Here is a 13,829-nt window from a genome sequence, read left to right on the forward strand (position 1 = left end):
TTTCAGCTCCGGAGGTCTCCCTGGAGGAAAAATGATTTCGCTCTAGCCCCTTCCCAAACTGTTTTGATCGAGCCCCTTCATTAAATTTAATGGTTTTTTGATATTTTTATAAATATATCATTTTAGTAAGTTATACCTACCATTTTCAACACTTTTTCATGCTATTTTCAACAAATTTTACCAGAATTTTGTTAGTAGGTATGTATTTGGTGATTTAAAGTGTTTCGAGTGCTTTTACGTGTGTTTAAAAAATGTTTCTATGAAAATTTTTGCCAGCTTTCGTCAAAATTTTACTATGATATTTTATTTCTTTCCTTCGTATTTTCAATTTTTCAGAAATTCCATTTATTGTTTCTGCGTAATTTGGACAAATTTTAATTCATGTTTTATATTCTTCTCATGGACCTTTGATGGATAAAATATCGATCACCTTCTTCAACATTTTTCTAATTTGGATTTCATGAAGCAATTTCAAACTTTTTGAGGCTCCAGAATAGCTTCAAACTGTTGATATGAAAGCTCAGTTTTCTACCAAATTCAGAAAAAATATTTTACAGACCGGAATTTGAATTTGAATTGTCAGAATTCAAAAATTGAACACCCAATTGTAATTCAACTTTTGATCACTTTTAATGATAATATTTTCAAGTTTTTTGTTATTTTTTCCGCCAAAATTTTTTTACCTGTCTGAGTATCTGAGAACGTTCATGGTCAGACACTGATTTTTTTTTTCAACCAAAGCATATGAAGCGAATATACAAGTAGCTCACAAAAAATTAATCTGCTTAAACAAAAATCTGGTAAGTCTGTGGGATTTTTGGATTCTTCAAAATTACTAACAAGATATGTTCCAATGCTCAAAAAACTTTCTATAGTCAACATTTGAATTGATTCTAGAGGGTCATTCCACGTCAATTGGACTAAGAAGTGGTAGGTGGGTTCGGCGTTTTTTTTGAAATTTTTCCTGTGGAAAGACCTTCCGAAGGGATGGCCAATGGCGCAAATCGCAGCCCTCTAGCCCATTTTTAACGGCCGCCAGGGGGTGTCAAAGTTTTCAGTGAACCTAAAATATCATCAATTTCAGCAGTGGATTACTCGGTAACCGCGATACCTACCAAAATTGAACTTTTTCTCATAGGTAGTTAGAGGGTTTGAAAGGCTTTTTGGTGATATCATAAAAATCAGTGTTGCCACTTTTTTTCGTACCGAAAATTAGCTCAAAAAGTTTCAAAACATAGTTTTCATATCGTTCCGACTCTCAAAAATTCGGAAAAAAATATATTATGGACAACTGTTCATTGCTGAACAACATATTAAAAAATTAAGATGACATTATTTCGTCAAGTCGATACAAAAAAATTTGAAGTTTGCGAAAAAATCCGATTTTGTGATTTAAAACATGCAAAAAAGTTTGGATTTGTAGAGTTGACCCATTTGACCCCTATTTTTAGGTATCTGTTGAAGAAGTTGAAAAATTCCTTTCACTCGATAAAATAAACTCATCACAAAAAAATCAAAATTCGAAAAAATTCAATTTTAAATTCCAAACATCAAAAAAGTTCAAATTTATTCAGTTGTCTTATTTTGACCTCTTTCGGACGTATTTTATGAAAAAGTTGATAAAAATCACACTCACAGCAAAAAAATTAAAATTTGCTTTTTTTTGAATTTTTTTGAATTTTGATTTTTTTGCGATGAGTTTATTTTATCGAGTGAAAGGGATTTTTCAACTTTTTCAACAGATACGTAAAAATAGGGTTCAAATGGGTCAACTTTACCAATCAAAACTTTTTTTCATGTTTTAAATCAAAAAATCAGATTTTTTCACAAACTTTGAATTTTTTAAATCGACTTTACAAAATAATGCCATCTTAATTTTTTAATATGTTGTTCAGCATGAAAAGTTGTCCATACTTAATATATTCTTTTCAGAATTTTTGAGAGTCGGAACGATGTGAAAACTACATTTTGAAACTTTTTGAGCTAATTTTCGGTACGAAAAAAAGTGGCAACACTGATTTTTATGATATCACCAAAAAGCCTTTCAAACCCCCTAACTACCTATGAGAAAAAGTTCAATTTTGGTAGGTATCGCGGTTACCGAGTAATCCACTGCTGAAATTGATGATATTTTAGGTTCACTAAAAACTTTGACACCCCCTGGCTGCCGTTAAAAATGGGCTAGAGAGCTGTGATTTGCGCCATTGGTCATCCCTTCGGAAGGTCTTTCCACAGGAAAAATTTCAAAAAAATCGCCGAACCCACCTACTACTTTTTGGTCCAATTGACGTGGAATGGCCCTAGAGGCACAATTTTAACATATACAAGTAAAGAAATAAATATCGGTGACAGGGGAGAAAGGCTGGAATATTTTTTCAAAAATCTTGGAATTTTCTAAAAATAATGAACGTTTTTTGGCCGTGTTAATAGAAGCCTTCAAAACGTATCGTCTCCAAAAGTACCTATAGCAATATTGTTCATTTCGATTTTCCATCAATTTATTCATGCAGGTATGGCACTTTTTAGACTATTTTGGGGAATTCAAATCTCTGTAAGGCACTTCATTTTCGTTCGGGTAGCCGGATTTTTTGGGTGGAAGGAAGGGTTGGGGGGTTCCTGTATTTAAAAAATTTCATTCTTTTGTTGAGAAATGATTTGATTGTGTCAAGCAGGATGGCCAAAAAGTCAGTTGACCAATTTCCATATTTTGAAGAAAAAAAAATTAAATTGATTATAACATGTTCTTCTAATAAACTACGAGGATGAAAATTTGTAAATCTGTTATTGGACAATATTTTTAGCATTAAAATCAATAAAAGAATATTAGAAGAACGTTATAATTAATTTTTAATTTTTCAAAATATTATGCAAATTGGTTAACTGACTTCTTGGCCATCCTCTAATTTGATATTTTATCGATTCTTAATCACGTGTGAATCATGCAACTTTCTTTCCAAAAGCTAAAAATTTGATATTACTTAGACTAGCATTTTTTTTTTCACAAAAAAAGTACAAAATAATTTTAAAACATTTCAAAATGTAAACTATTAAAATTCATTAGCGCTGAAGATCATTTTTAATCATCTTAGGTACCGCTATTTTTAAAAGGGAAAAATAAAAAATTATCGGATAAGCTGAAACGGCTACACAATTGACCCTCTTGCCAACTCAAAAGGTCAAGGTTAAGACAGAAAATGGCTCACGAAACCCCCTCAAAAACTGGAAATGGTCCCGCAATCGGAATACATCTTTGTTTCGTTCATTTATTGAAACTTCCAAGCAACTCCCAAGGACCGAGTCAAATAGCCAAAGGCAATTTAAAGATATACGTATAAAATGACGACAGCATCGATTAGCGTCACATTATCCATTGGGACGATATTTTATCGAGATGACATTTGTATACGCTCGATTCAATGGCATGTACGAGTAGCATGTACAATTCATTCATGTATGCTTATACCATGCTCATATGTACCTATCGTTCTCATACATATTTGACCGAAGCGATGCATTAATTAGAGCAAGTCTTGAGGTTAATTGATGACTCCGTGAAATTCTACTCTATCGTGTTGTCGTCGTAATTAAACAGAATTAAATGTGAACTGAACATTTTGTCGCAGTGGTCGAGTGGTCGTCTTGGCGTCCTTATCGCACAGTAGAAGGGCGTCTTTCGAAGACCATTAATTGTTCGAATGATTTTCTCTTTTTTTCAGCGGGCGTAATATTAACAAAGTAGTTATAGTATGTATGCTCGATCGAATCGGTTTCTACATATTTTAATTCTGATTTTTCTTACTTAATTGCAGGAGTAGGGTAGGTAGAGGTACCTACCATAGGCGCTGGTAGGAGATTACAAGTTACTTAAATCTTACTCGTATACCTACTTATGCATACCCACTATGTAGGTACATGCACGGGTATACCTACTCATGAAACTAGTATCATGTATATTCGATCTATAGATAGGTGATAGGCTATACATATTATAGTTGTATCCGAGGTCACAGATGACTATATATCGAACACTATCAACTCTATCGAGACGACTATTTTGTAAAAAACGCCGACTATCACCGGTCACCATTCGCGACGTATCCATGATTTAAATAATATATAACCTATGAAAAACGGCACACGGCAATAACCTTGGAGATAAAATACGCATCATATTCTACTAAGTAAATGTGTGATCATCACGCGCGTTAAATGCATACTGCTAGATGCATAACAGAGCGCCAGCAATACATGTCCATGTTGACAACATCTTCAGCATACTAAGGTCCTTCATTGTATCGTATTTCATGCCACACCTGGAGATGCCCAATGTCTATGTATACTCAAGTAGGAGTCGAGTAGGTACTCGTGAAATGAAAAAAAAATTGCGTGCACCTTTCGCTGGACCGTATTACCTACTTTAGCGTCCAAATAATACCTAACCAGACATATTCACCACATTATCAACATTTTACATACCTGAACTATTCATCTCGTGAAAAATAAATGAAAAAAATTGAAAAGGTCGCGCAATTTGACGATAATGTCAACAAAACCAATGAACGATCAACCGAATCATAATACGAAAAATATATAAAAACCAAAACGTAAAAGTTACACCTATTTCTGCACCAGCGAGTGCGCGAAAGCTAAAATATTTTCCCAAAGATATAGACCCATCATTCGACGAAAAGTTATTAACGCCTCAACAATGCGAAAATTAAGTAAATTTAATCAACGACTTTGGTGTGTGAAATTTTTTTCAAAAATACTACTAAGAAAGATGAAAAAAAAACACGTCTCCTCGTCGCACCACCTATAGGTACCTACCAATCTACCTATCTACTTAGTATACCTACCTATACGTAGGCGCTTCGAGTATAGAAAACAATAGTCGATAATTTGGAAATTCTTTTCGCCGGCGTGACTGCTAAGTATTTGGCAAATTTGCTTATTCACAATTGACATTAGGAATACGAGTATTTATTCAAATACCACGCCAGCGCCATCGCCACCGAACAATACTCCAACTTCCAAGGTGTTTGAACGGTGACGACGACGACGCGAAGAAAAACGTTCATCTGCTATTGTATGTATGTAGACAAGGTATTTATTATTTCTCGTATACCATAGTAAGTGTGACCGCGACGAGGTGACCGCGGTTAATGTTAATAGTTCGCCAGAAATTAAGATTTTTATTACGACTAGTTCGCGAGGCAAGGCTTTTCATTCGTTTACTACACGAGCTGATCAGTTGGATGGATGTTGGTACGACTGTGATGTGGGCAATTCGCGAGTTGCATTGATGCTGAAAGCTCAAGTTTTTTCCAATGTGGCTTATGGAACAGAAAGTAGGAGTAGGGTATGTCTGCCAAGGCGGTCGCCAGTGAACAAGGTTTCGAATTTGAAATATACATATTTTATGGCTGAATGACTTTAGAAGTGATCTGCATCGTAAATCAATTCTATCGATGTTGAAAGGCTGAGAAAATATAGCCAATTACGATGGAGTAAGGATGAAAAAAATCACAAATTTCTTTGAAAACTTCTTGATCAGATCTGAACCGACTAATTACAAAAGAATTTTAATCTAATTGATTTGGTCAGATGTCAGATTTAATGGAATCTGGAAAATGTCCGGTTGTGATCTTATCTGATCAAATCTGATCACATCAACCTCGTAGATATCCTTTGCCTATTGGAGTTGATCACATCAAATCTGATTAGATTATTTGGCTAAATTAAATTGGATCCAAGAACAGTCCGGATTTGGTCTGATATGATTTACGATATCAGATCCGATAATTTTCTGTCAGCTTATTTAAAAAAAAGGTGGTCTGATCAGATTGAATCTGATTTCTTTGGAATATATGTCTGAATGTGATCTAATCTGATCAAATAAGTCTGATTTTATCTGATTAATTCGGATCAAATTAGGTCTGAACAGATCTAATCCAATTAAAGCACTGATCTAATTCGATTTGGTCAGGTTATTGGTCTCATCAAATTCAATCGAATTTTCTCGTTAGGTACCTACCTATAAGCAAATTTTACAATCTCTCGAGTAAATGCGAAGATACCGTATCCGATCAGGACTGAAAAAATTAAATCTATAGTCAAAATCTTGATCTGAGTGGATCACGGTAAGATCAAATTGAATCGAAGGAATGTCTGGACTTGTGATCCTATCAAAGTTCGATCAAATCTTATCAGATCTAATAGTCCGGCATATGACAACAGGAGTAATTGCACCCCCCCCCCCCGCTGATCCTCCGGGACAACTTTTTTCTTAAAGGGAACATCCTAAGGAACATTTTAAAGCAAACTTGCCCCAAAAAAAAGTTGGCCTTACTTACAAAATGGCGGCCATTTTGATTGACAGGTCAGCCGAAATCGCAGATTTCGCGTTTTAACATAGGACTTGCACGAAATTTTTCAAACTTTACAAAGGTAGATCAAAAGATCATGCAAAAATTTATCATCTGTCAAAATTTCAAGTGCTAAATTGCGTTTTTCGATTTTTGGTGAATTTTTAAAAATCGAATTCAGGCCAAAAATGAGGGAAAAAATCAAAATTTTACCAAATTGACCAAGAAAGCTGAAATTTGGGATATACCCTATTTTCGACATGCCAAATCGATTGGAAACGGTTTCAATCCGTCTTGAGCAGTTCTGGAGCCTCCCGCAGATTTTTTAAACTCGAAATTCCCACAAAATTCCATCAAATTGGAGTTGTAAAGCTGAAATTTATTCTAAAAACTAATTTCAATACGCTACGAAGTACTGCAGGTGAATTTCGAGTCGTTTTGGAGCCTCCAGCGACTTTTTGATAGGTTGTATGGTCTTGTTTTGGAAAATTGAAATTTCCTAAAAGTAGCTGGAAGCTTCAAAACCATTTGAAACCACCATGTAGTCTGCGAAGTAAATTTCAGCTTGCCAACTCCATTTGATAAATTAATTTTGGGGAAATTTCAAGTTTCAAAAATCTACTGGAGGCTACAGTAATTTTCAAAAAGGTCGCTGGAGGCTCTAAAATGACTTGAACCCACCTGAAGTCGTCTTCAGAAGATGTTAAAATTGGAGTGTAGAGAAAATTTCAGCTTTCCATCTGCATTTGATGAAATTTTGTGAAAATTTAAAGTTTAAAAAATCTACTGGAGGTTCCAAAGCGACTTGAAATTCATCTGCAGTACTTCGTAGCGTATTGAAATTAGTTTTTAGAATAAATTTCAGCTTTACAACTCCAATTTGATGGAATTTTGTGGGAATTTTGAGTTTAAAAAAATCTGCTGGAGGCTCCAGAACTGATCATAACGGGTTGAAACCGTTTCCAATCGATTTGGCATGTCGAAAATAGGGTATATCCCAAATTTCAGCTTTCTTGGTCAATTTGGTAAAATTTTGATTTTTTCCCTCATTTTTGGCCTGAATTCGACTTTCAAAAATTCACCAAAATTCGAAAAACGCACTTTAGCACTTGAAATTTTGACAGGTGATAAATTTTAACATGATCTTTCGATCTACCTTTGTAAAGTTTGAAAAATTTCGTGCAAGTCCTGTGTTGAAACGCAAAATCTGCGACTTCGGCTGACCTGCCAATCAAAATGACCGCCATTTTGTAAGTAAGGCCAACTTTTTTTTAGGAAAGTTTGCTTTAAAATGTTCCTTAGGATGTCCCCTTTAAGAAAAAAGTTGTCCCGGAGGATCGGTGGAGGGGGGGTGCAATTACTCCTATTGTCATAGTATGCCGAACTACATATAATAAATTTTCCTCGATTGGATCTTGTAAAAATTGGATCCAGGCGTCAAAGCCGTTCACTAGTTCATATTTGATATAGGTAATCATTTTTCTTGTGTCATTTCTGCAGGGTTTATTTGATACAATTTTTTCAACCTGGATGGTAAGAAATTCCCAAAATTTTTACTTTCCGCTTCTCTCCATCCATTCTGGAACAAAAACCATCTCATTCTCCTTTGTACTTATGAAAATTCAGAAAATGTGCTCGATTCTATTCAAAACTCGAGTTGAGGTATTATTTCTCGCATAGGTACATATTACGAAATACACATTCAGTTCGCAATTTCATATTCATGTAATCAGATAGGTAGGTACTTATTGGGTGCCTACGCCATTTTTTCATAAAACACAAAGGTTATAATCTATTGGAATAAAAAGAAATTCTGTGATTTCGCATATAAAGTACGAACCAGGTATTCAAAGAAACAAGAAATACGAAAGCAAATAAAGATAATAAAAACCAGCGAGTATGAAAAGTAAAAACGATGCTTGCAATGTATTTCAAAGAGGCTTAAAATAATTATCGTAAAGTTTATTATTATTACTTCGCTTATCGTTGTTGTGCTAATCATGTTACATAATTAACCGAGCACACACACGCAAATTTGTCTAACAGAAAGAAACAATATTAAAATACTCGTATAAGTATTAATATGTTTTGCATAGGTAAGTACTAAGTACTAAGTACCGTAGGGTCGTGGAAATATTCGAACCTGATGGATATAAACTGCACTAAAAAGCGTATTCGATAATTATTATAAATAGGGTCTTCGATCACAAAATTTGTCCAAGGGGAGAGTGATCAGACCAAATTAAACATTGTAGATCTGAACATATTTTTCTGGATCCAATTTAATATTACTAAGAGATCGGATCGTTTTTCTCTGAATTTTAGAATTGATTATGGTAATGTTCTTTCTCTGTTTTCCGGTTTCCCTTATTACTCCTTTCCATGAAATGTTCAAGTCCGCTAACTCCTGTCTAGACTCAAACACTAAAAATTCCAACGCAAATTTATTCGTAAAATAATTTTCTAAAACTTGCAAAAACTTGAGCCCATTAGACAATACGACGAACGCCTAATTTGCGCAGGAAATGGAAACTTAACGTCTTTTTTAATAATCACCTCCTTCACTGAAGTGATGGCAAAGTGATGAGGTGCAGTGACGGGTATACCAATTACCGAGGAATAATTATCGAGTAATCTCGGCCGCAGGTGGGCCAACCATAGGCGAAGGTACGAGTGGTGGTACATGCAGATTTTTGTGCTGGTGGTAATCGTCGTCGCCCATTGCCGCGCTGACAATGTTATTAATGCGAATATAACATTGTTCGTGAAATGCGAGAATAAACTTCAACATTGGTATTGCCTCATTCCACTCGTAGTTTATTAAGAGCTGACTATACGTCCAATAAAAGTGGCGATTCGACAAAAATGTACGCGCACAATTGACGAAAATTAACGTATAAATGTTAATTAGCCAACATTTTTTCTTTCCATCGCCATACGGAGTGTATATATCGGTATTATTTAAAAACTTTTAATAATACGGGTACTTTTTAGCTAATATCATGTACGCGAAAATGCGCTCAAAAGTACGGGTACTCGATATGAATCATTTCAGGTTGGCTTTATCGCATAGGTAGAAGAAGCAAGTGCTCGACAAATTTTTAATATAATTACCTATACGAATTTTAGGAATTAAAGAATCACATGGGGTTTGTTTGCGCCGACTATATTAGCACGCGCGTTAAAAAGCTTTTAGCAATTATTCTAGTTTATATTATTACGCGATTTACACCTTTGAAAACCGCATTTGGCTCGTTTCCCAACGATTGAAATTCCGACCAGTGGAATAAAGCAGCGTCGCTTCTGCTAAAATCCAAATCTCGACGTTCCCGTCGAACTTCAGATCAAATGCATGAACGTTCCTCGAACGAACGTGCGTGATTTTTTTATCGATTTATTTAATTGTTCGATAAAATGCATTGTTCACGCAAGCCGTTCACATTCTGATGCATATAAGTAAGGTGCAGTGGCCACAAAAAGTACTTAGTGGCACATCTCGCAAAAACTGCCAAGTGTTCCAATTTTTCAGAACCTTCAAATTTACGAGACTACACACGGATGGGCCAGATGGGTGGGAGGGGGGAGGGAGTGTTAGCCACATGAACTCGAAAGTTTTCCACAAAAAAGTTGAATTTTTAGTCCAGGTGTTTCTCATAGGTACCTATTTGATTTTTGACGACCATTTGATTCCAAAACCCAAAATGAGATCCGAAGAAATCAACAATCGAACAAGTCTTAGGCCTACAGGGGGTCAAAAAAAAAGCATAAAGATGAGACATTATTGTGTAAGTTACGATTAAAACGATAAAATAGTCGAGTTCCTGTCTTATCAATTATAGAAAGGACGTACCTAACTCTAATAAAATGAGCACATTCGTAAGAATTTAGGACCTACCTACATTAATATACTTATTAAACATACCAACTGCATATGCTGCTAGTTCGATCTATATACGCTACCATACGCTCAAGAAACATACCTACATGAGAAAAATATGGTAAATGTCGGTTACCTACACAGATGATTGTAGTAGTTGTATACCATATTTTTTCCTCGTACCTACTATTTGATCCAACCTTCATTCTACTCCCTGCTGATTGATTTCTGCACGAAGATGAGGCTGCTGTAGAGGATTCGGATCGGTTTATATAACAAATTGAAAAAACAACCGCTGCTCGAGCCAGCCAGCGAATTTCAAGACGCAGTTTTGTCGCATTAACTAAGCTTTTATAGAAGGTAACCTTCTGCTATTACCTAAAGTTTTTTTTCTCTTCTTCGAACTGGCAATTCGCAAAACATTGGCGTGGCGTCGTAATTAAAGTGTAATTAAATTATGTAAAACAGGCGACCGTAGAGATTTGGTTAACGAATTATCTGCGCACCTCGCACGCATTTGTACAGACATAGTCTGGTGTCGATGCCGTAATTTACTCGTACTCGTACTCGTATATGCTGCGAGCATAAATTGCGTATGGTACCTACCTATCTATTGCTCATTGCGACCTAAAGGCACCATACCATATGTACCATATTAGCATAACCCACGCCTGTTTTCTATTAGGTACACCAAAACCAATTTGGTCTTGGTGAATTTTTCTCAAATCGATACTCTCGACTCGAAGAATATACATATACTCACTCTCTGCTATTCTGTAATATCTTCTGGGTTGCCAACACCCAGCAGCGAGTATTTGCGGCAGTAGGCGTTGGTGGTTGACGACTCAGCTGGCGAGAGTTAATTATTGCGATGCCCGATGCTTTGCTGTGTCGACGTACTATACCTAGAACTTGTTGCACGTGACATCATTCAACATTGACAGCCACATCGTGCGACTATGTAGATCTGTACGTGTGCATGTGTGACTTATGGAATACGAACTGTCAATGCACTCCCGGCCATAAAGATATAAAGATAGGTAGGTGCAAGCAGGTACTATGGTGCTAGGTTAAGATTTGATATGCGTTCTATTTCTGTACCTATATCAAAAAATTGATTGAAAATGGCTTCGAACCGTTTTGAGCATTTTTGAAACCTCTGGTAGATTTTTGAAAATGGAAATTATCATAAAATTTTCTCCGACGAAGTTGAAACTCTGAAATTCACTTCACATCCTCATTTCAACATGCTCAGTCAGCGTGAAATGATTTTTAAGCGGATCTGTGGCATCTAGCCGTATTTTGGAAATTCCAGATTTTTAAAAGGTGCCATAAAAACCGTCCAAATCAACTTGGTGTTTGTTCGTGACGGCTTAAACGATTGCACCTTATTTTCCCGAAATCAGTTTTCATCAGTTTAGAACCATACGAGTATACATTTCAAATTTTCAATTATGAAATCACTGAAGAAATGCCAAATGAGGTACAAATTTACAGCACCAATTACGTTTATACGAGTACGTGTCAACGTTGAATAGGACAGATTCGAAAGTGTTTTTCCAAAAACTGGAATCTCAAAAAAATTGCTGGAGGTTCCAGAACGGCTGAAAATCATCTCTAATTTACTCGCAAAATTTTAAAAATTGAAAAAAAAATTCTGTGGAAGGCCACAGAACTTAGCCCAAAAGTCCAAATAGGTGACTTACAATTTTCGGCTTCGTCTGTACTCTTTCAAATAAAAAATATTTCAGCCTACCAAGTTCATTTCTCGAAGATACAGAGCAAAAAAAGTGATTTTTGATCCAAGGTATAACAATCTCCCCTACACATTGAATTTAAGCTTTCTGAGCCAATTTGGGAGAATTTCGATTTTTTTCATTTTTGGTCCAAATTTTAATTTAAAAAAAAACATCTTGCGCAGTAGGCAAGATTAACCGACTTTGCTCTGTTATACAGGAAAATAAACAAATTTACCGAAATTTAGCTATTTACCAAAATTTACCAATTTACCAAAACCAAAATTCACCAATTTACCAAAATTTACCAATTTACCAAAATTTACCGATTTACCAAAATTTACCAATTTACCAAAATTTACCAATTTACCAAAATTTACCAATTTACCAAAATTTACAAATTTACCAAAATTTACCAATTTACCAATTTACCAAAATTTACGAATTTACCAAAATTTACGAATTTACCAAATTTACCACTTTACCGAAATTTACAAATTTACCAAAATTTACGAATTTACCCAAATTTATCAATTTACCAAAATTTATCAATTTACCAAAATTTACCACTTTACCAAAATTTACCAATTTACTAAAAATTACCCCAGCAATTTACCAACATTTACCTCAGTAATTTACCAGACATTTCCTCACTAATTTACCTATTTTTTTACCGAATTTTAATTACCTACCCCAGTAATTTACTGCCAAAGGTTTTTACCAATTTACCAAAAATTACCCAAGCAATTTACCAAAATTTTCGACCAACTTTAATTACGAGTAATTCAGCAAAAATAACTAATCATTTTATTTACTAAAAATTACTATTAATTAACAAACAAAAAAACAAAATTATCAAAATTTACTGGCTATTTACCAAAAACTCAATGTTTTTTGTTGAAACAAAAATTACACTATAAATTTTTGAAAAATTTTGATTTTTTATGGCAAAAAAATTTTGGACGGATAAAATTAACAAAAAAATTAACAAAAAAATCAACAAAAAATTTTCTCCTCTTGACTCGCGCGGGATTCGAACACCCGACCTCCGGCGCACCAATCTGCAACCTACACACCCTAACCACCCCATCTGTTTGTTGGGGGTGAGCCGTTTGCGAGATATAAGGGTTTACACAAATTTCTGCTTATCCATAACGTTGAAACACACTTGAACGTTCATATCTCGTAAACGGCTGAACCGATTTTGACCAAATTAAAAATTTCTCTAGTTCAGTATCAAAGCAATATTTTGCCATCATCAGTTTCGACTTAAAGTTCGGAGCTTTTGAGTTCAGCGTGACACAAATTTATACATAAATTGATATATAAATAAATAAATAAATAAATATATATATATATATATAAACTTATCTCGTTTTGCGCCATATGTCTTATCGTGATCAGCACACTCCAAAACGTCAAGAAAACCCACCCCCACCCAAATCCTCAACCATCATGACAAATACAATACCTTACTTTTCCGTTTCACGGCAAAGTCGGTAAAAGTGCACTTTTTCACCCCTGGGTCATTCCACGTCAATTGGACCAAGAAGTGGTAGGAGGATTCGGCGATTTTTTTGAAATTTTTCCTGTGGAAAGACCTTCCGAAGGGATGACCAATGGTGCAAATCGCAGCCGTCTAGCCCATTTTTAAAGGCAGCCAGGGGGTGTCAAAGTTTTCAATGAACCTAAAATATCATCCATTTGAGTAGTGGATTACTCGATAACTGCGATACCTATCAAAATGGAACTTTTTTCCATATAGTTGGGGGTTTTGAAAGGCTTTTTGATGATATCATGAAAATCAGTGTTGCCACTTTTTTTCGTATAAAAAATTAGCTCAAAAGGTTT

The 13,829-nt window shown here is 35.1% G+C and overlaps 2 protein-coding genes across 3 annotated transcripts in view; one reads left to right on the forward strand and one right to left on the reverse strand.

Annotated features, from left to right (window-relative positions):
* Vha100-2 (V-type ATPase subunit a family protein Vha100-2) overlaps positions 1 to 13,829 on the reverse strand; it is a 64,414-nt gene that overhangs the window by 33,732 nt on the left and 16,853 nt on the right. The window lies entirely within an intron of this gene.
* LOC135833933 (CTP synthase 2-like) overlaps positions 1 to 13,829 on the forward strand; it is a 58,654-nt gene that overhangs the window by 19,329 nt on the left and 25,496 nt on the right. The window lies entirely within an intron of this gene.

This window comes from Planococcus citri, chromosome 2 (assembly GCF_950023065.1).
Source record: "Planococcus citri chromosome 2, ihPlaCitr1.1, whole genome shotgun sequence".
Classification (NCBI taxonomy): Eukaryota; Metazoa; Arthropoda; class Insecta; order Hemiptera; family Pseudococcidae; genus Planococcus; species Planococcus citri.